Raw genomic sequence first — 20,159 nt, forward strand, 5'->3', positions numbered from 1 at the left:
TAGCCTTCTCCCTGATTCTACCAATAATCAAATGATCCAGACCTAACCAGCCAGTGTGCCTTGCAAAGATTTATTGAGTAGGATAAATAAAACAGGAGTTGTTGGAGTAATAAGGAAGGGACATTTTTCCTTGCATTCCTGCCTATTAATAACGGGACTCACCCAGCATTGTCTGCATCTTTCATAAAGCCAATTTGTGTTCTTTTTTCCCCCCAGAGGTCCCCTCAAGAGCCTAAACTGATTGATGAACCTAGATAGACAATGCTCTAAATCAAGATATTTAAAAAAAAAAAGAGGGAGAGGGAATAAAATATATCGCTTTATTTGTTTTAGAAAAGGAAACAACAAAGAACAATGTTTGGGGATCGGTGTGTAATCTTGAACTGAGCTGGCCCTCACTCCTCTGTGAATTATTATTTTGACAGTGTGTCTCTGCTGAATGTGCAAATATCAGTATATATTTGGCATGTCTTTTATCTTCATCCAGGGCACTTGACACTGAGCATTTGCACTCTAGGATTTAGCACATGAATCATGTCTGACACTAGTTACCAACCTTTGGTAATTTATGACATATGACATGCACTGGTAGTTAGTATTTGGCAGTTTCTGACATGCGGCAGTGAATACTGAACAATTAGCAATCACCATTCAACAACCTGGCTTCTAATATTTGATAAGCCTTAGGGAACAGTCTTTGTGCAACACTGTTTAGTGCATTAGATGCCATTCATTGAATTAACCCCAAGAAGTTAATTTGCAGCATAAGGGTTTGAAATTAGGTGGCTAAAGACTGAACTCATTCCCCAAACCCCAAGCCTTAAAAATATGCTGCAAAACTCTACTATAGCTTTAGAAAGTCCCAACAACTACATGTCATGGGTGAGTTGAACTAATTCAGTGTAGGGAACTAAACTTTTAGTCACAGATTTATTTTGCTTGTGGGTTGGATTGAAATAGGTTAGTGAATGGGAAGTTTTGATGGTGACCTCTTTTCCCTACTTAAACCATTACGAAGATATTTCCAGTGGCTTAGAATTTAGACACTAAAGAATGATGTCTAATGGATCAGGAAGCAAGAATTATACTTTAAGTCTTTTGATAAAGTCTAATGAGGAATTCCTCATGATTCAGGGAAAGGATCTGTGTTTGGAGCCTATATAATCAGCATCTGGAAGCAAAGTAAATTACAATTATCATGAAGGATTTTTTTGTTTCCTTCCCTTTTCCTTCCTGTTTCTTTCCATTTTCTCTGCCACCTCCTCCTCCTCTTTCCTCTTTGTGCTTAATAGGCTGTCCTACGTCAAAGGTCAGCTGGCAATTTGTTAAAAAATGTATTCAAATGATAAAATTGTTAACCCAAAATTCAGGAACATACAGTATTGAGAAATATTATTGCTACTACAGAAGATAACTTTTTTAAGTGGAATAAAACCGCACAAAAATATAGAAACAGGCAGCAGAGCAACACATTAAAAAAAGGGAAAATAAATAGTGGCAGATTAAAAGCTGGACACAGCTAAATTCCAAACAAAGCAATTGGTTCAAAGCAAATTCCAAATAAATTCCAAACAAAGCAATTTATTCAAAGTTTGAAATAATAAGCCTTCAGAATGGTAGAGATTAACCACTCTTTGGATGAGTGTTTCTCAGCCTTGGCGACTTTAAGACACATGGACGTCAACTCCCAGAATTACCCAGACAGCTAACATAATAGCACTATTTTGGATGTTTCACTGACTGTTCCATTACCCTTGATTTTACTACTTGCAACATTGCCATTTCTTCTGAACTGGTAACTTGGAAGGAAAAATTAGCAAGCTCTGGTGGTATCGATGTTGATGTCTCAACTAAATTAAAAAACTAAAAACAGACCAGATGGGACTATATCAAAGTGTTGTTTCTTATTTCAGCTTTGTATGAGAAAGGACCATACTAGACCATGCCAGAACTATCAACTGAGATAAACCATTCAGAGTTACTTAGGTGAGATGGGCAGTATAGAGATATGATAAATTGAAACCATCTCTTTCAGATAAGAGAATTCAATCTGGAACCATCTCTTTCAGATAAGAGAATTCAATCTGGAACCCACAGCCCAATTCTAGAACCATCTCTTTCAGATAAGAGAATTCAATCTGGAACCATCTTTCAGATAAGAGAATTCAATCTATAACCCACAACCCAATTCTTAAAGACGTTGCTCTGGAACTTTCATTGAACGAGAATAGCTCATTCTACTGCTTTGTATATTCCCCTTTTTAATGCCTGGTTTCTTACTAAGAACCATAAATCTTTAGACAGGCAGCTCCCTGATGAAGTCAAGTACTACCACAAAGAGGGTTACCTTGTGAACAAAAGCCGATACAGGATCCAGGCAGAAAAATGTCAACTGCTGCAAAGCAATGCCCATGATAGAGCTACCTTCTATGGTCCCGAGACCTTTCTGTATGCCTAGGGAACTGTCCAGAGTACTGAATTTCAGTGCCTCTTGTTACACGTTCAGCCCTTCTATATAATCAGTATGGAATAGAGGTTGCTTTCTCCTCGTAGGATTGAAACTGAGTGTAGACAAGAGGTGGGGGCTCACTAGCAAATGACAGAAGGCAAACAATGGACTCTCCCCAAAGTGTGGAAAGCTTAGTGAAGTTTATTCTCTATAGTCCCTTGAGCGTTCGGGGACAGGGATTGGAAAACAAATCAGCTACCTAAACCAAGAACTCAAAGTATCATTTAAAATTAAATGCCTAACTATCATGACAGAGGGAAGAAAGGAGGTAGGGAGGGGGAGGAGAGAGAGGGAGAAGAAAGTGATGGATACGGATAAATATGGTGTATGGAGAGCAGAAGAGCTAAACAATTGTGTTTTGGGAGCTGATGGTAAGACGAATTGATGTAAACACTTAATAATACAAAATGATGTTGGTTATGCAGTAGTATACATGTGACTATATGTTGTGAAAATGGAAAAATATTTTTTTTTTTTACAAAAAATATATATTAAATGCCTAATTGAAGAGATAAACCGATCTGGAAATGGCAGTTTTGAGTTTTGTTTTCCTGTTCTTGCACTAAATCTCTATAAAGCTTCTGGTCTCAGCCATGGGCATACCATATGAGCAATTCCTTAATGGTGTACTCTCTGGCCTCTCTTCTTATTCTTAAACCAGCTCTCTTTTCTGCCTGGACTATGGAATGCATCAAGGTCAAGCAGTGTTGATGGATGTGGGCGTTTTAGTACACAGGCTTGATAAGGCTAATCCAGCAGGTGCTTTCTCTGCAGGTTTCTCTTTGTTGTCCTCTGGTGTTTGGCATCTCCATCAACCTTCTTTTCCAAACCTCACCCATGAACCTTGAGAGCAGCCTTAATGTTCAGCGAACATTGAATCTGCGGTCACTCAAGTTCTGCTGCTGTGGCTTACTCCAGAGGGGCTGGTAGTTCCTCTTCACCACTCCCAGCCCATGAATTTATTCTATGTACCAGAATGGAATGTTTTTTGCATGTCTTTCTGATAGAATTCATTCCTCACTTCTCTCTTTCATACAGCTGCATTCTTTTAATAATCCAATTTCAAATGAGATTAGTGGTTTTTGTCGTTTCTAAATGGGAAGGAATTGCAAATCGTTATTCATTTATTGAAATTTTTTGCTAGACCTTACTTTATTTTCTACCCACCTGGGTTTGGGGGTGTCACTGCGTTTTATTTTGGTTTGCCAGCTGTACCTGCGTTCTGACTTATATGATAGACTGAACTGTTTCTTAGCTGTGCTGAGATTTATTGCGCATGCCACAGTTCTTATCTGACAAGTTTTACTGCGCAAGTCAGACATTCCTACTTAACTTTCACTTCTGATATTTTGTTCGCCTGCCAAGGAGGTAGGCACAGAACTCTGCCAAGATGTAATTAATTCAGTTAGCAAGTTTGTATTTTTACTTTCTTTTATATTAAAATGTTTTTTATTAGATCATGCCTCGGGTTTATTTTTGCTTATTCAAGAAGTATACTTCGAGGAGAAGCCACGATCCATCATCATTAATTACAAAGGGTTTAAATCATATCCCTAACAGGGGGCTGGCTCCAGAGACTGATCATCCCAAAATGTTTTTTTTTTGGAGGAGATCTTTGGACAATCAGAATGAATGATCATCTCTGCTACTGAGGTGCCACAATTGTTGAAAGAGATTGGAGTATTAGTAAGGGCAGAAGGATGAATGACCCTTGATTCTCTGCAGAGGAATAATGGAGTTAAACCAGCACTAGAATATTTACTCTGCATGTAGAAGAGCTATGGTTTTGAAGTTGTGCAGTACTCCAGTTGGTGTTGATAATACGGCAGTAGAGAAAACATTGAGCTTGTTCAGTAAGGTAGTCCTTGACATACAACCATTCATTTAGCAACTGTTTGAAAATACAACATCACTGAAAAAAGTGACTATGACCAGTCCTCACATCATTGTAGCATCTCCATGGTTACATGATCCAAATTTGAGTGCTTTGCAACTGGGATGTATTTACAAGAGTTGCAGTATCATGGTGTCATGTCCCATCATTTGTGACTTTTCCAGCCAGCTTCCAATGAGCAAAGTCAATGGGGAAGCTGGATTCACTTATCAACCATGTGATTCATTTAACAACTTCAGTAATTGGCAAAAGGTGCAACTCACTTAACAACTATCTTGCTTAACAATATAAATTCTGGTCCTATTTGTGGTCATAAGTTAAGGACTATCTGTTCAAGGCAAGACTCTTTATTCTCTATTTACTCTTTATACTATATTCCTATAGTATTCTTACCATTGAACCATTGTACCCAGTTCAAATATGAATCTTTGTAATCTTAAATGCTTCCTGCCCTAGTCTAAAGACAATTAGTTCCATTGTATTCCTTTTAATATACAAGATTTATTTTTCAGTGAGTTTCTTTGTCAAGCTTGTAAAGATGGATGGTTTATAAGAATATGTCCAACAACAACAAAAATACATTTGTATATTGCAAAGGTGGCATAGTTACTTTCCAGTCTTAGATGACCTTTCAGTTAGGTAATGGGCAACCAACAAAACACCAAAAAGCAAGTGGTATCCTTCCAGGTGGTAGAAAGTTCTAATTTGGGTGACAAAATGAGACCGGAGCTTCAGCAGTCACAAGTTTATGCTTAGAATGGTATAGATTCCTTGCTATTATAGGAAAGCATTGGAAAAGTCTATAAATCTATAAGTCTGTGAGTTATGGGGTAAATGATACTGACAGTTGTTAAGGAGGTATTGGCACAGCAAGTGAGAGACTGTGAGTTCAAGTCCCACCTTAGCCATGGACCAGTCACACACACTCAGCCCAACCCATTTTACAGAGTGGTTGTTGTGGGAAAAAATAGGAGAAGGAAGGAGTATTGTCTGTGTTCACCATCTTGAATTATTTGTAAAACAAATAAATATTAGAGAGTACCAGACATCTAGAATGTGAGTCAGTCTTACATTTATGTGCATGAGTGTGACGTGAAAGCAATATTTAATATCCCATATTAAATATATGGTAATATATTTAATCTTTCTCTCCAAGCAGCCTGTTTGGAGATACAGGAGATATAAGCAAGTTAGATACTAAGAACAGGGCATGGGCATTTTGTACTTTCAATTCTGGACTGACGACATGGATATTCTTGTTAGCATCTTGGGCTTGCTTAGGCATTTCCTTTGGAAACTCCAAATATAAATACCATCTCTACATTTCCATGGATTTTCTTCAAAGCATTATTGCTAAATAGTGTGCTTTCCTCTTTTCTTGCTTTAGTTGATTTGTTTTGGGTTGTTTTGCAGTACTTCTTGGTTTATTAAGTTCTGAGTTATAAACCACCTAGGGGATCATAGAGTAGAAAGTTCTGGGTTAACCTCCCCGCTTGGGGGAGAAAACTTTAAATAAACTGCCACAGGAAATGGTAAGACTTGGTTAATGCCAAGCGCCCTCAGGCAAATGGCTGTCCATCATCCTGTCTATCCTAAAAGCTTTCTGAACGAGTTCTAAAGCACTTTCTGTAGAAATGAGATAAATAGCCATGTTGGCTTGCTTATCCTTTCCTTTGCGTAGCATCACAGATCTGTTTTCAGGTCTCATAAGCCGGCAACTCTGGGGCAAAGGAAGAAAAACAAATTAGCATGGAATGCCCTTCTTCTACCTTTCATATTTTCAGATTAACCCTTTCTAAATATAGATTGTTTTATTACAGTTCTATTAAGGGCAAATGAAGAAGCTTTCCATTTGTCTTCAAATGCATGATGAAGCTGAAACTTAAGTGTTCAGGGATTTGGAAGGGGAAATGTTTGCCAATATAAATAATAGATTGTTGGGAGATGCATCAATTTTTGTGCAGGATATAAGTGTGTGTGCTGGTTTATTTATTTTAAATACAGCCGCAGAAAGATTTTTGAAGAGGCTCAGAATGTGATCTCATGTGAACACTGGTTTTTTTTAATCTTGTTCTTTAAAGTTCATCGTTATTTTCAATATTTTCAAACATTATTTAGGAGGGCTGAAATGATATGATAAGGCACTATCTGTGTATGCTTATCTTGGAACAGATATTCAGAGAGAATTCACAAAAGCCTTCTGCCAACTTATGGGATCTCAGACAGCATTGAAGAAGACGTTCAAAAGCTGGATTCCAACAAAAAATATTTTAAATGTTTGGAAGAACTGGGGCTACCAAGAAAAATCCATGCCAAGATAGAATATCTATCTTAGAGAAAAGTTTCAGGGCTTAGCATATAGACAGATTGCTATGTAGCAGAGAGTAGAGCAATGAATCGTGACTGTGGCTGAGAGCAAATTATTCCCCATTATTTGATTGCAGGAAATTGGGGTGCTATTTTTTAAGTGCAGGGCTCTGTTTTTTAAACTTGGCAACCTTAGGATGTGTGGACTTCAACTCCCAGAATTCCCTAGCCAGTGTGAGTCAGTGATTTTAAGTAAAGAAATCACACACCTGAAAATAAAAATAAATCTTTGAATGCCATAAGAAGCATCTTAACCAAAGCCACAGTTACTATACAGAAATGAGGAGAGGTTCCTCTCTAGGCAAGAAAGAAAAGTCCAAGTCCAAATGGAACATCATGGAACACAATCCTAAAGACTAGAAGATAATTTCAAGTATTGTTCATACAACAGGCTCATCCAGATGCTATGTCCTACAGCAGTGTTTCTCAATCTTTGAAGCTTGAAGATATGTGGAATTCAACTGTCAGAATTCAAAGAGTTGGAAGTCCACATACCTTCAACTTGCCAAGGCTGAAAAACTCTGGTTTATGGAATGGATCGCCAACTGAGGAACTGAATTTTAGAAAATCAGAAGATCTCCTCCCTAACCTTCACAGACATATATTGGTTCTAAATGGGAAATAGTTCAACTGATGGAATTCTTCTAACCTCATGCCACGCACCACAATCTGCTTTGTTAAAGCAGCTCTGTGAGTATACTTGATACCAATATCAATATTTGAGGGGCTACCACACAGAGGAGTGGGTAAAGCTATTTTCCAAAGCAGCCGAAGGCCAGACAAGGAATAATGGATGGAAACTGAACAAGGAGAGATTCAACCTGGGAATAAGGAGAGATTTTCTGTCAGAACAATCAACCAATGGAATAGAAGTTGCCTTCAGAAATTGTGGGAGCTTCATCAGTGGAGGCTTTCAAGAGGAGACTAAACAGACATTTGTCAGAAATGGTGTAGGGTCTCCTGCTTGGGCTGGGAGTTGGACTAGATAACCTACAAGGTCCCTTCCAACTCTATTATTCTGTTGTTATTATTATTCTTCTGGTCCCTTCCAACACTGTTATTCTGTTATTATTATTGTTTCAGCACTTAGGATTTGCTTGTTTGCTTGTTGTAAATGACAGCATGGTTCTGTGACTGCACATGTAATTGTTTCTAAGATATCCTTAGAATAAGCAACTGAACTGCAAGAGCAGCGCTAATTGGATGTATGAAGAGAGTCCCTTAACCAAATGCTTTCTAGTAAGTCTCTTAAGTCAGTGAATTTACCTGCATCTGGCTACAGCTGACATTACAATAACAATATAGTAAATATCAAATCAAACACACGAGCAGGCTGACAACCAATGAAAATCAAATCCAAGTAGCCAAGGTTTATAAAATAAAAGATGAAGATGAAGATGATTTTAAAAAATTGGTGGCTGAGTTTGGTGGTTGTTCCCCACTCTCTCTCTCTGACTCCTTATCCACTGCTACTTTGGAATCATGCTTGTTAGGCTGAGAAACCTGTGTTGGTAGAATTTTTTTTGTATTGATCTATAAACTGTTCTGGGATCCCTTTTGGCTGAAGCCTGGTATGAAAAAAAGAGATAATGCATTTTTTAAAGAAAAGTAATTAAGATGCAGAAGCCTTGCCTAGAACCAAATGTTTTTTCTCCTTCTCAGACTCAATGAATCATAAAACTGTAGATGCTTAAGTGCTCTGTTCCAAAACTGGCCTAAGAAACCATGGTGCATCCTATCTTGGGGTGACTGCAGCTGGATCTGGAGTGGAAACCTAAGGAAGGAGGGAGGGGAGCTGCTCTCTGGAGTGACATGCGGTGATTTAGCCATTAAATTTAATGCTGGTCTTTCTCTACCATCTTCTGAAGCTCCTGGGCTAAGCTGTGCAAATAGCTTAGCCGGTAATTTTAAAGGTCACCATGTAAGGAAGAGAGGCAGGGAATAGCACGTCATTCAGGCGAATGTTCTTAGTAATCAAAGCCTGCTTAAGGGAGGAGCAAATCCTGAGTTCCTCTAATGTTTACCCCCTCCCCTTTCCTTTGAAGCCTCTCTGTGCAAGCCTTGGATTTCTGGTGCCTTCAATAGGTGAGATGGCTCTTTCAGCCCTCCTTTGCTCATAACTGAATTTCTTAAAGGCTGGAATAGATTCCTCCTGGTATTTCTTTTTAGGGATATAGAAAGCTATAGCAAATCTAGACAGATTACTAAAAAGGAGAGACAACACCTTGCCAACAAAAGTGCACATAGTTTTCTCAGTTGCAATGTATGGCTGTGAAAGTTGGACTATAAGAAAGGCTGAATGCCAAAGAATGGAGGCCTTTGAACTATGGTGCTGAAGAAGACTCCTGCGAGTCCCTTGGACTGCAAGGCGATCAAACCAGCCAGTCCTAGAGGAGATCAACCCTGACTGCTCTTTAGCAGGCCAGATCCTAAAGATGAAACTCAGATATTTTGGCCACCTAGTGAGAAGGAAGGACTCCCTGGAGAAGAGCCTAATGCTGGGAATGATGGAGGGCAAAAGAAGAATGGGACAACAGAGAATGAGGTGGCTGGATGGAGTCACCGAAGCAGTCGGCCTGAGCTTAAATGGACTCCAGAGGATGGTAGAGGACAGGAAGGCCTGGAGGAACATTGTCCCGATGGGGTCACGATGGGTCGAACATGATTTCTCAACTAACAACAACAACAACAACAATAATAACAACAAAAATGTATATAGTATATAGACTATGTAGAACAGATGGGAAGGAAGCTAACCACCAGATTGCAAGAATTCGAGTGAGCAGTTAGATGAGGAGACCTGAACTCATTGGTTACTTTACACTGCAATAAACAAGGACATGCATTTAAGTTCACAGCTATTGAGAATGTTGGCTGAGAACGACAAAAATAGCCAGAGAAATGATTGAAGCCTGGGAAATGGGCCCCGGTCAATCAATAGGTGTGCTGATTTACTACCAGCTTACTAGGTACTTAGGAACTGAGGATTTGGCAGCATAAGGAAACAACAACCAATGACTTAATAACCAGCCATCAACACCCCAATTAACAACTAAAAGCCATGCACAACCAAGCACCGTATAAATACCACACATGAGACAGTTCAGTGTGCACAGAGAGAAATTCCCTAAGGATGGGCTCCAACAAAAGTTGAAAGCTTGTAAGAGTAAATCTCTCATTCCAGTGACTGGGCTCAGATTGGATCCTGCAACATTATCCTGTGGGACACGTATTGTTGTCTTCATTCGTGACAACATGTATGATAGGCAGCTGTCAAAATACTTGAAAATTCTAGGGTGCACAGACTTCCTCCCTCCTTCCCTAAGCTATTGCATTCCAAATACAATTACCTGTGGTTTACACATGAGCAATAAAACGTTAGCAGCTAATTGACACAGACAATTAAATAAGTCAAATAACAATATCCATTGGCTTCCAATCCTAACAGCAGCAATTATATCTCAAATGCTTTCAGGAAAAATAGGAAACCACGTGCCACCTACTTGCCTTTCTTAGGTAAAATCTCAAAGGGTTGTGCCAACTCAGTGGGCACCGAATGCTAATTGACTCTTGAGGGAAGAAAAAGTGGGTGGAAGAATAGAATGGAGCTTTCTTAACAGGGAACACACAACGTACCAACATTTTGTTACAATTCCCCATCATTATGCTGCTACTACTGTTTCTGCTGCTTGTTAAGATGAATAAATTACACACAGAGCGCTTATTCTGAATAATAAAGCTAGCAGCTAGCAAAACAAACATGATGGTAGCCAAAGGGCGTGCGATGGAGAGGTAACCAGTCAGATCTGGATCAATGAGATTAGCCTACCCTGTTTCAATGATGGAGACCTTGTTATGTTTTCCTCCTGCATTGCAGCGGTGGGTTGGTCCCGGTTCACTCTGGATCAGGCAAACTGGTAGAGGCAGCGGTAGGAGGCTCCGCCCACACTCCTCCTGCATGCGGGGGAGAGTGCCTGGGTGCACAAGCAAACTGGTAGTAAACAAAATTGAAACCCACCACTGCTGCATTGCTATAGTTTGCAGCAGGCCACTACAGGAGAAGACACAGCTGTGGAAAGAAACCTAGTCCTTCTGCTCAGTCATGCCAAACACGTCCCGATGCTATGTAAACTATGTAATCGATGCCATTTCTGTGAGAACCAGAACCAGGTGTACTGGTTAAGGGATTGGACTGGCAGTGGAGAAACCCAGTTCAAGCCCACGCTCAGCCTCAAAACCTGTCTGGGTGACTTTGGTCCCAGCCACGTTCTCAACCCAACCTCATAGGGTTGTTGTGTTGGGAAAATTGGGAAGAAGGAACTTTATGTTGAGTTGAGCTCCTGAACCCCAAAGAAGTAATATAAATTGGTGGGGTGTCATGATGGATAACGTGCCCACTCAGCAGGTGCTGTTCATAATAAATGTATTATGTATCTTGAAAAAGTCATGGTGGTGCAGTGGTTAGAATGCAGTACTGCAGGCTACTTCTGCTGCCTGCTGGCTGCCTGCAATTTGGCAGTTCGAATCTCACCAGGCTCTAGTTTGGCTCAGCCTTCCATCCTTCCAAGGTTGGTAAAACGAAGACCCAGATTGTTGGGGGGCAATATGCTGACTCTGGGCTGTAAAGCACTATGAAGCAGTATATAAGTCTATGTGCTTTTGCTATTACTGGCTGAATTTTGAGTGTAACTTTTCTGCCTCTTTGCTCACAGCTCAGTTCCTTGCTAAGGGATCCACTTTCTGTCCCCTGGCAAAAGCAAGACCTCTTCTGCAACTATAACAATAGTATACAGACTTATATACCGCTTCATGATTTTTTTACAGCCCTCTCTAAGAGGTTTACAGAGTCAGCCTATGGCCCCCAACAATCTGCGTCCTCATTTTACCCACCTTGGAAGGATGGAAAACTGAGTGAACCGATGAGGATTGAACTGCTGGCTGTGGGCAAAGTTAGCCTGCAATACTGCATTTTAACCACTGTGCCACTGTCTCCTAGTGCCTCCAATATAGCTTAGGAGATGAAAGAGTTGAAGTCCTTTTTTGGATGGCCTAGGCTGGGAAATTTGGCTCTAAACCTACCTCCTAATAGCAGCAGAAGCAGCAATGGGCTATTCGTCTTGAGTCCTTGTCTCCATCTGTCAACTCCATCCCCATCCTCTCCATCTCCGTCTCTCTAAATAGGGGAATCAGGAGTAAAGGACAAAGCTAGCAAAACCTTCCAGAGATTTTCAATGAAAACCTTAAATGCTCTCTCCTTCCCTGCCAGCCATTTGTTTCGATCCATTTACAGGGTAATAAAAAAAAAATACCTAGGAATATTTGGCAGAAAGTTTTGGCTTTTGGCAGTTGCTCAGGAAACTCCACAGTGTTTCTGACCAACTTTACTATTTGCGTGCCGTGGGCTGTATCTTGGCTGTCTTCCATCCACCGCTTTCCTCCGGCATTCATATTCTTGTTCCACTTAGAGAAGTTTGGCTGAGCTATTCAGATTCGAAGAGACTTGCAGTACCGTTTTTGGCTGTATCCTAAACATCCATCATCGCAAACCTCTTTGGTCGTTAAACTATTTGCTCACCGTTGAGGGCTTTCAGGTATTCTGGGATATCCAGCCTGGCAGGAAAGAAATACCAGGCACTGCAGAAATACAGTTTATACTGTTGCTACAGAGGAAGGTCTCTCACTGTCCACACCACTTACTCGGCTTTGGAAGCTAGACTTAATTGGTCATGTTGAAGATGTTCATGCATGGACATGTACCTTCCTGTATTCGTTTATTTAGTAATTCATTTCATTCAGTGTAAGGATAGCTGAGCAGATAAATAGCGACCTAAATCTATCCGATGTAACATTTTGTAGATATTACTTATTAGATAAATGAGATCATAACTTGCAGCTGCAAAATGGGTGGTGGGGGAGGCTTAGCAGGAACCTTAGCAGGTTCTCAGGTTTGTAAAGGAGACGACAGGAGATTTCTACTTTCAGACTTGCAAGATTCTGTTAATGTAGCCTTACAATATAGTAGAATTAGCTCATTTGCTCATGTTTCCTGTCTGGTCTATCTGGGAAGGCTGATATTAATCTTGCAAGTGTTCTCACTGCCTCTTTTACAGCTTGAGAAGTTAGAGAGATTCCTTTTCATGGGTTATGCCCCATCACATCTGATCATTCCCTAGGCAGCATCTCTTTCCTCCATATTTCCCAAAGTTATTCCCTTATAACGTTCCCATGAGCGTCCATCAATAAGGATGAATTTAAACCTGGAACCCCAGGGACACTTCCCAGTATTTAGAATCACAGGAGTTGGAAGGATCTTTGGAAGTCTTTGATCCAATCCTCAAGACCCTCCTACCATCCCAGACTGACCAACCTTTTCTTGAAAACTACCAGCGATGGAACACCCAGGAACTCCCACTTAGAAGGCAGGCTGTTCCATTTAAGAGCTCTCTCAGTCAATCCTACTTCCTTTTTTTCGGTCTTCAAAAACCTTAGTGGTGCTAGCAGTGGTGGGTCTGTCTCTCTCTCTCTCTCTCTCTCTCTCTCTCTCTCTCTCTCTCTCTCTCTCTCTCTCTCTCTCACACACACACACACACACACACACACACACACACACACTATCCCAAGTCTGCTAGAATTGTTTCACTTGTTTTTTTGAATTCTTTCCAGCTTATCTATGTTATTAGATGTTCAGTCCCAATACATGTCATGGTTTCGAATGATGCTCCCAACCAATTCAAGACTCTGATGCTTTGGCTTCCTCAAAAAATCCTGTTTATTGGGTACATCATATTGACACGGTCAAATGTGAAACCAACACTGAATAATTCCTGCATTTTTGGTATAATTCAAGAATAGATACTGTCCATCTCCCCTTGTGTCATAGGTCCCGTTAGCCAACCAAGCCGGTGATCAGGGGTGGGATTCAGCCGGTTTGCACCAGATGGGGCAAACCAGATGTTAATTTTGCATCTGCCTCGCCAAACTGGTTGTTGCAAGGAATGGCTGGCCTCGCCCACCCTCCACTCTCCTCCCGCAGCCCGTTCATCATGCTGGGTAAGTGATGGGCCTGCGTGAAGGCTCTGGGAGGGTCTCCCCGAAGTCTGGAAATGGGGCTGTTTCCAACCTCCGGAAGGCCTCCAGAGGGCCTCCAGAGCCCGAGAGAGGCTGTTTTTGCTCTCCTGGAGGCTCAGGGAAAGCCTCTAGAGCCTGGGGAGGGTGAAAAATGAGCCTACTGGAAATACCGGAAGTCCGAAAACAGGCCTGTTTTTGGCCTTCGGAGGGCCTCTGGAGCCTGGGGGAAGCTGTTTTTGCCCACCCAGAGGCTCGAGGAAAGCCTACGAAGTCTGGGAGGGTGAAACTCCCCCCTCCCATGGTGCAGGAGGCCGAGTAGGCCACACCCACCATGGCTATGCCCACCCAGTGACTGGGCAGAGAACTGGTTGCTAACATTTTTCAATCCCACCCCTGCTGGTGATGAACTTCTCAGTCTGGCCTTGGTTCTCAGGAGCCTTATCGTTGTTATGTCTGTCACATTGGAGGAAAACATTCTACCTTCTTTAAAAGTCCCCCTCCCCGCCCTAAGTAAGGCAACTAAGAAACGAAGGAAGAAAAATATGGCTTCTGCTAGAGTCATTTTGAGAGTTGACAATACAAGCACAGCTGGGAGGGACCATTAGCGGCCAGCGACAAAGCTGTCAATTACTGCTTCATTTTCGTGACTACCTGTTGTTTGCTGAGAATTTTCCAACTCTACCGTTCCAAAAAGACTTCAGTTCGTTTCAGCGCTTCACCATGTCCTGGGCAACTGTCTCACCGAAAAGTAACTATTACCAAATGTGCTTAGAGGTGCACCTCTTCTTCAATTGATGCATTGTAAGATTAAGCATCCTGTTAGAACATTATTCTTGGGGGAGGAACAAAAAAAAATGTTGCAACCAATTTAATGTACAGCATGCAGAGAACAGTTTTCAGAGTGTATCCGGGTTTTTTTTTTTTCTGGGAAACTTTGAGAGGGAAGTATGTGTGATCTCAAATGCTGCACACATCTATACTTCCCCCCTCCCCTATTCCTATTGATTCTCACTGTACTGATTCTAAGCCCTGTCTTCCATTTATCAATCTTGTAATTTATTTTATCCCTATGTGGCAAATGTTGTCACTCTTCCATCACATTGCCTATAGAACGGAGATGCACAGACTTTCTGTGCTCCCTGCCATCCTTCAAACGGTGAAGGGAAATTATTGGATGGAATTGATTTGCGGAGAAGGCCTCCTTAGGAAGCAGGAAATGGAAAGTTAGCATTTGTGGTATACGGGTAGTATTCAACGTACGACCACAAATGAGCCCAAAACCTATGTTGCTGAGCGAGAAATTTGTTAGGTAAGTTTTGCCCCATTTTACAACTTTTTTTGCCACATTTGTGAAGTGAATCACTGCAGTTGTTAAATTAGTAATATGATTGTTAAGTTAATCTGGTTTCCCCCATTGGCTTTGCTTGTCAGAAGGTCGCAAAAGGGGATCACATGGCCCTGGGACACTGCAACCGCCATAAAGGTGAGTCAGTTGTCAAGCATCTGAATGTAAATCACGTGATCATGGGGATGCTGCAACTGTCATAAGTGTGAAAAATAGCAATAGCACTTAGACTTATATGCCACTTTACAGCCCCCTCTAAGCGGTTTACCCCCAACAATCTGGGTCCTCATTTTACCCACCTCGGAAGGATGGAAGTCAACCTTGAGCCTGGTGAGATTCAAACTGCCAAATTGCAGGCAGCTGGCAGGCAGCAGAAAGTAGCCTGCAGTCATAAGTGGTCATAAGTTACTTTTTTTCAATGCCATTGAAACTTCAAATGGTCACTAACTGAGCTGTTGTAAGTAAAGGACTACCTGTGGTTCAAAGAGACCCAGATTTTAGCTTGCTTGTGATCTCTAAAACGTGTGTGATAAATTTTGTGTTAGTAATTCTCCCACAGCCCATTCTACTACATTACTGTTATGGGTAAAAAAGAAAAAGATAGAATTACTCTACATACATTCTTGAGCTCCTAAATAAATATGGCTGTTGGTAGTTCTGTCTTTATCCTGTTTCAAGGACTGCTCTGATTAAAAGAAGCAATTTCCTTTTAACTCTTCTTACTAGTTTAACTCTAGCCACTAAAAGCCAACCATAAAGGCAAACCACTCCAAACTCGATTGCAGAAAATACGACTTCAGCAACAGAGTGGTCAACGCCTGGAATGCTCTACCTGACTCCATTGTTACATCCTCAAACTCTCACAGCTTCTACCTTAAACTGTCTACCGGGGACCTCACCCCATTCCTAAGAGGTCCCTAAAGGGGGCGTGCATAAGTGCGCCAGTGTGCCTTCCATCCCTTTCCTGCTGTCCCCACCTATTTGTACTCATTTCTTTCATGTATATCCAGGTTTATATTTATACCTGCTATCTTGTACATGTTTGACAAACTAATAAATACAAATAAAAAAATACAAATACATAAGAACAATATGTTGGAAAGCTGCACTCTGATCTGGGACACCAAGATTTAAGTCTGCCCCCAGCTGTGGATGGGTCACTTTTGGAAGAACCAAGTGGGACAAGACCATGCTGGACTAGATCCACCTTTCTGGTTGTTAAGAGTTGACTCTTGAAGGCACATAGGAAAAATAGCCTTGGAATCATACCATATGGCTTTGAGCTGGTTACTTGTCCATCAGCTCATCTAAGCTTTGCAAAAAGAATATTGTGAATTAATTTTGAAGGATTTTGTTACCTTAAAGATAAAGTAAAATATAGATCCTAAGAAATGATGCTCTCTGGTGTGTTTCCAGAAGTTGAGGATCCTCAATAGGGCATTCTAGGATATTGTATTACCTATTATTTATGGGTAAATATCTTGTCTATGGATACTAGGTCCTATCATTCTCTGTTATCATAGCCATCCACAGGACACAGTGTTGCCTATTCTGATTTTAATTTCTCTTTCATAGTCTATTTTTTTTGTTTTGTTTTAACGTTGTCTTGCTTGCAATGTCAACCTAACCTCATCAAGTCTAATTTTAGTAAAACATCATCATGTTCCTGCTATGAATAATTGAAAATAATTATTTTATTTTCCCCAAAGCTGGAAGAAACATACCAAGTTAGTTTAATTTGACTTCACGCGTGAGTCAGGTCTTCCAATTTCTCCCAATGGGTGCAAAGATTAGAGAGTCATGCTTCTTTCTTTAATCTGCACTGAAATTCTGATGTGTATTTTCCATGTCTTCAGATGTTTCTCACAATGTTGATTTTCACTTGGCTGAATTTTTTGGAATTAGTTTGATTTCCCCCTGAAACAAATCCCTCCTGTCTTGGCCTTTTGATTGGGAGACTTCAGTATAAGATGGCTGTCTTATTCCTAAAATATTGTATAACTTTTTTTCTGTCTCTTTGGGGTATCTAAACATGCTTGAATTTCATTGGGTATTGCAAGAAAACTCTAGCTGATGCAGTTATTTACTAAACCCCTTCTTAACCTTCTGAAAAATAAGATATTTATTTTTCTCTACTCATCTGTCCTTGACAAGTAATTGTAAATGCTGCTTTTATTGTCTCTGCGAGTGCCTGGAGCTTTCAAGATGAATTTCATTGGAGTCTACTGGTATGAAATACGTTCCACTTATCTAAATGCAGGTATTGCTTTTTCCTTCACTGATCTCATTGCCTACAATTGTGTGAAGCTCCCGTACGACATTCTTCTGTCTAAAAAAGTAACCAACTAACCAACCTTCAAACCTTTTCTACTCTAGCTATTATCTGCTCATTATCTGACTGGCTGAAAGTGTTCCATTGACAAAGATTGTAGAGATTGGCATTTACATGAAAAACACACACCACTTTGGGATATCACTTTGGGGGCTAGTTTTGAATGTTTGTTTATAGCTTGTTAGGAATAGGTTTCTGTCTGCTGATGCTCTTAATATAATGTGGAAGTGCATCATATGAATCAGAATTGGATATGACATCCATAACCCTTATGAGTGAAAATGTTTATGTTTCATGGGCCTCCGAGAAAATTATATTGAATATATTTTAAAACATGGAAACATTGGAGGGAAGATAATGGGTAGCAGGTGTGAGCAATGAATATTTATCCAGGTAGGTTAAAAGTGGCTATATGTAAGAGTATGACTTTATTATATGGAACTGAGACTTGGGTATATTTGGAGTAAGACAGAAATAGGTTGGATGATTAAGAATGGGTTACTTAAGAAATGTGTGTGGTTGAACAAGAAGAGATAAGATGCTGAATGTTGGCAGATTAAATTTAAAAGCCATTGACCACTGCAAAAGAAGTATAGTGAGGACGTTTGGTCATACAGAGAGAATAAATGAGGACCAAATCATAAAACAAATACATAAAGGTGGCAGGGGTTAAAAAATAAGGAAAGAACAGCCAAGTGGATGTCAGAGTGGAAAAATCTCTGAAAAAAAAGATGTAATAAGTGTAAAGAAACACTTGCAATTTGCACAATTATGCATGGACTAAGTGGAAATAAGCATGGTTTACACCAGGGGTGTCCAAACTTGGGAACTTTAAGACTTGTGGACTTTAACTCCCAGCCGGCTGGGGAATTCTGGGAGTTGAAGTCCACAAGTCTTAAAGTTCCCAAGTTTGGACACCCCTGGTTTACACAGAGAGGTACAATGAATAGTGTGGATAAGATTTCCCATTCCTTTTTATTTTCCTCGTCTCATACCTTTTTCCCTTCCCAAAGAACACTGATTACTACGCACAAGGATGGATGATGTACCACCTCTCAATTGATTTAGTAGGTATCTCTCTTGGCTATTTGACCAGCACACGGTGTTTGAAGTTTCATCAGTTATCTGTTTAGGGACTTTCAAGATCCCGCTTGTGTTGCTCCAAGATTGGCAACTTTGGAGTGACCGAGAACCCAAAAGAACCGTGGCTGACATTGTAGGGGTGAGGCTGAAGGCGAAGAAGTAGCTGGGAATACTTTATATTTAGGGATGGACTTTAGACCCTCTTAGAGATGGATTTCTGAGACTTTATTATTTTCATTGCTTTTTTTTTTTTAAAAAAAATCCAGACTTCTATTTTTAATGCTATTCTTTTCTTACATTTTGAGTTCCAGAAGGAAAGGGAAATGTGCCATTAATTTCCAATCATGGTTAGCTAGGTCCCCAAAGGTCCAAAAGAGGACTTGGGGAGGCTTCAAGCTGTCCCTCTTTCTCTTAAATTAAACAACTGGCCCCCAATTTAATGAAATGCAACCAAGGGAGAATACAGAAGAATTACAGTCGGAATAACCGGCTTTCTTTCACCTGTTTCTCCTATAACTTTCTTCAATTGAGGCAGACAATTACGCTGATTATGATCGCCAGTTTATCACAGGATTAGAGTCATTAACAATCCACTCTTGAATAGTCAACAAAACAATTGCTTCATTGCCTTGCAGGAACAATTAAAAGACAAAGCAATTTGCCATAATTATGTTGTGTCTGCTGATTGAGTTGTCATAAGAGACATTAAAAAGCACTTTTTTAATGGTTAGCAGGGAAAAAGAGCAAGCAAGTTTTTTCCCCCCTTCCTTTTTCTTGCTCTCCCTCCCTTCCCTGTCTTTTCTAGTAAATGAGAAAGGAAACTGTGATTTCATTTTTCCTAAGAGAAAAGAAAGTAAATTTCTTTTTTTCCCCCTCTGGAGTTTGGAATTGGGCTCTGTGCAGGCCTTTTGATTTTGTTTTATGTATTTTTACTCAACTGGCCAAGTGCTTAACAAAGGGCACCTTTGGCATATAGCCATGCTGGCCACATCACCATGGAGGTGACAATGCTGGGTCCCTTGCCTGAGAAAGAAAGATGAACACTGCCCTCTAGAACTGGACATGACTGGACAGGGGAAACCTTTATCTTTATATTGAGAATTATTGTCCAATAATATGGGTGACATCATCCTGGACAGGCTTGAGTCAGAGAATCGAAGGTAGTTATTGGGTACGTGAGAACATGTTCATCTGAGGAATTAACTTTTTTCAAAAAAATATGAGGGTTTGTGAAAAGGTTTCTTAGGTACCGTGGTTCACTTAGTTGAGAATAAATCCCTTGAATTAATTGACAATGGAACAGAAGTTGCCTTCAGAAGTTGTGAGAGCTTCATTCCTGGAAGCTTTCAAGAAGAGACTGGACTATTAGAAATGGTGTAGGGTCTCCTGCTTGGGCAGGGGGTTGGACTAGATGACCTACAAGGTCCCTTCCAGCTCTGTTAATCTGTAATCTGTCTGATGAATTTCTGCATGCCTTTTTTTCCAGCTCATTGTTGGCTCACGTTAATCAATGCACCGCTATTCTATTGATGAGTTAGAGCTAGGCTAGTGCAATTGCGAC

At 40.5% G+C, this 20,159-nt stretch overlaps 1 long non-coding RNA gene across 1 annotated transcript in view; it reads left to right on the forward strand.

Moving 5' to 3' along the window:
- The window catches only part of LOC309397661, a 244,009-nt gene that overhangs the window by 36,588 nt on the left and 187,262 nt on the right, over positions 1-20,159 (forward strand). The window lies entirely within an intron of this gene.

The sequence above is a fragment of the Natrix helvetica genome, assembly GCF_964273705.1.
Source record: "Natrix helvetica genome assembly, chromosome: 11".
In the NCBI taxonomy this organism is placed as follows: Eukaryota; Metazoa; Chordata; class Lepidosauria; order Squamata; family Natricidae; genus Natrix; species Natrix helvetica.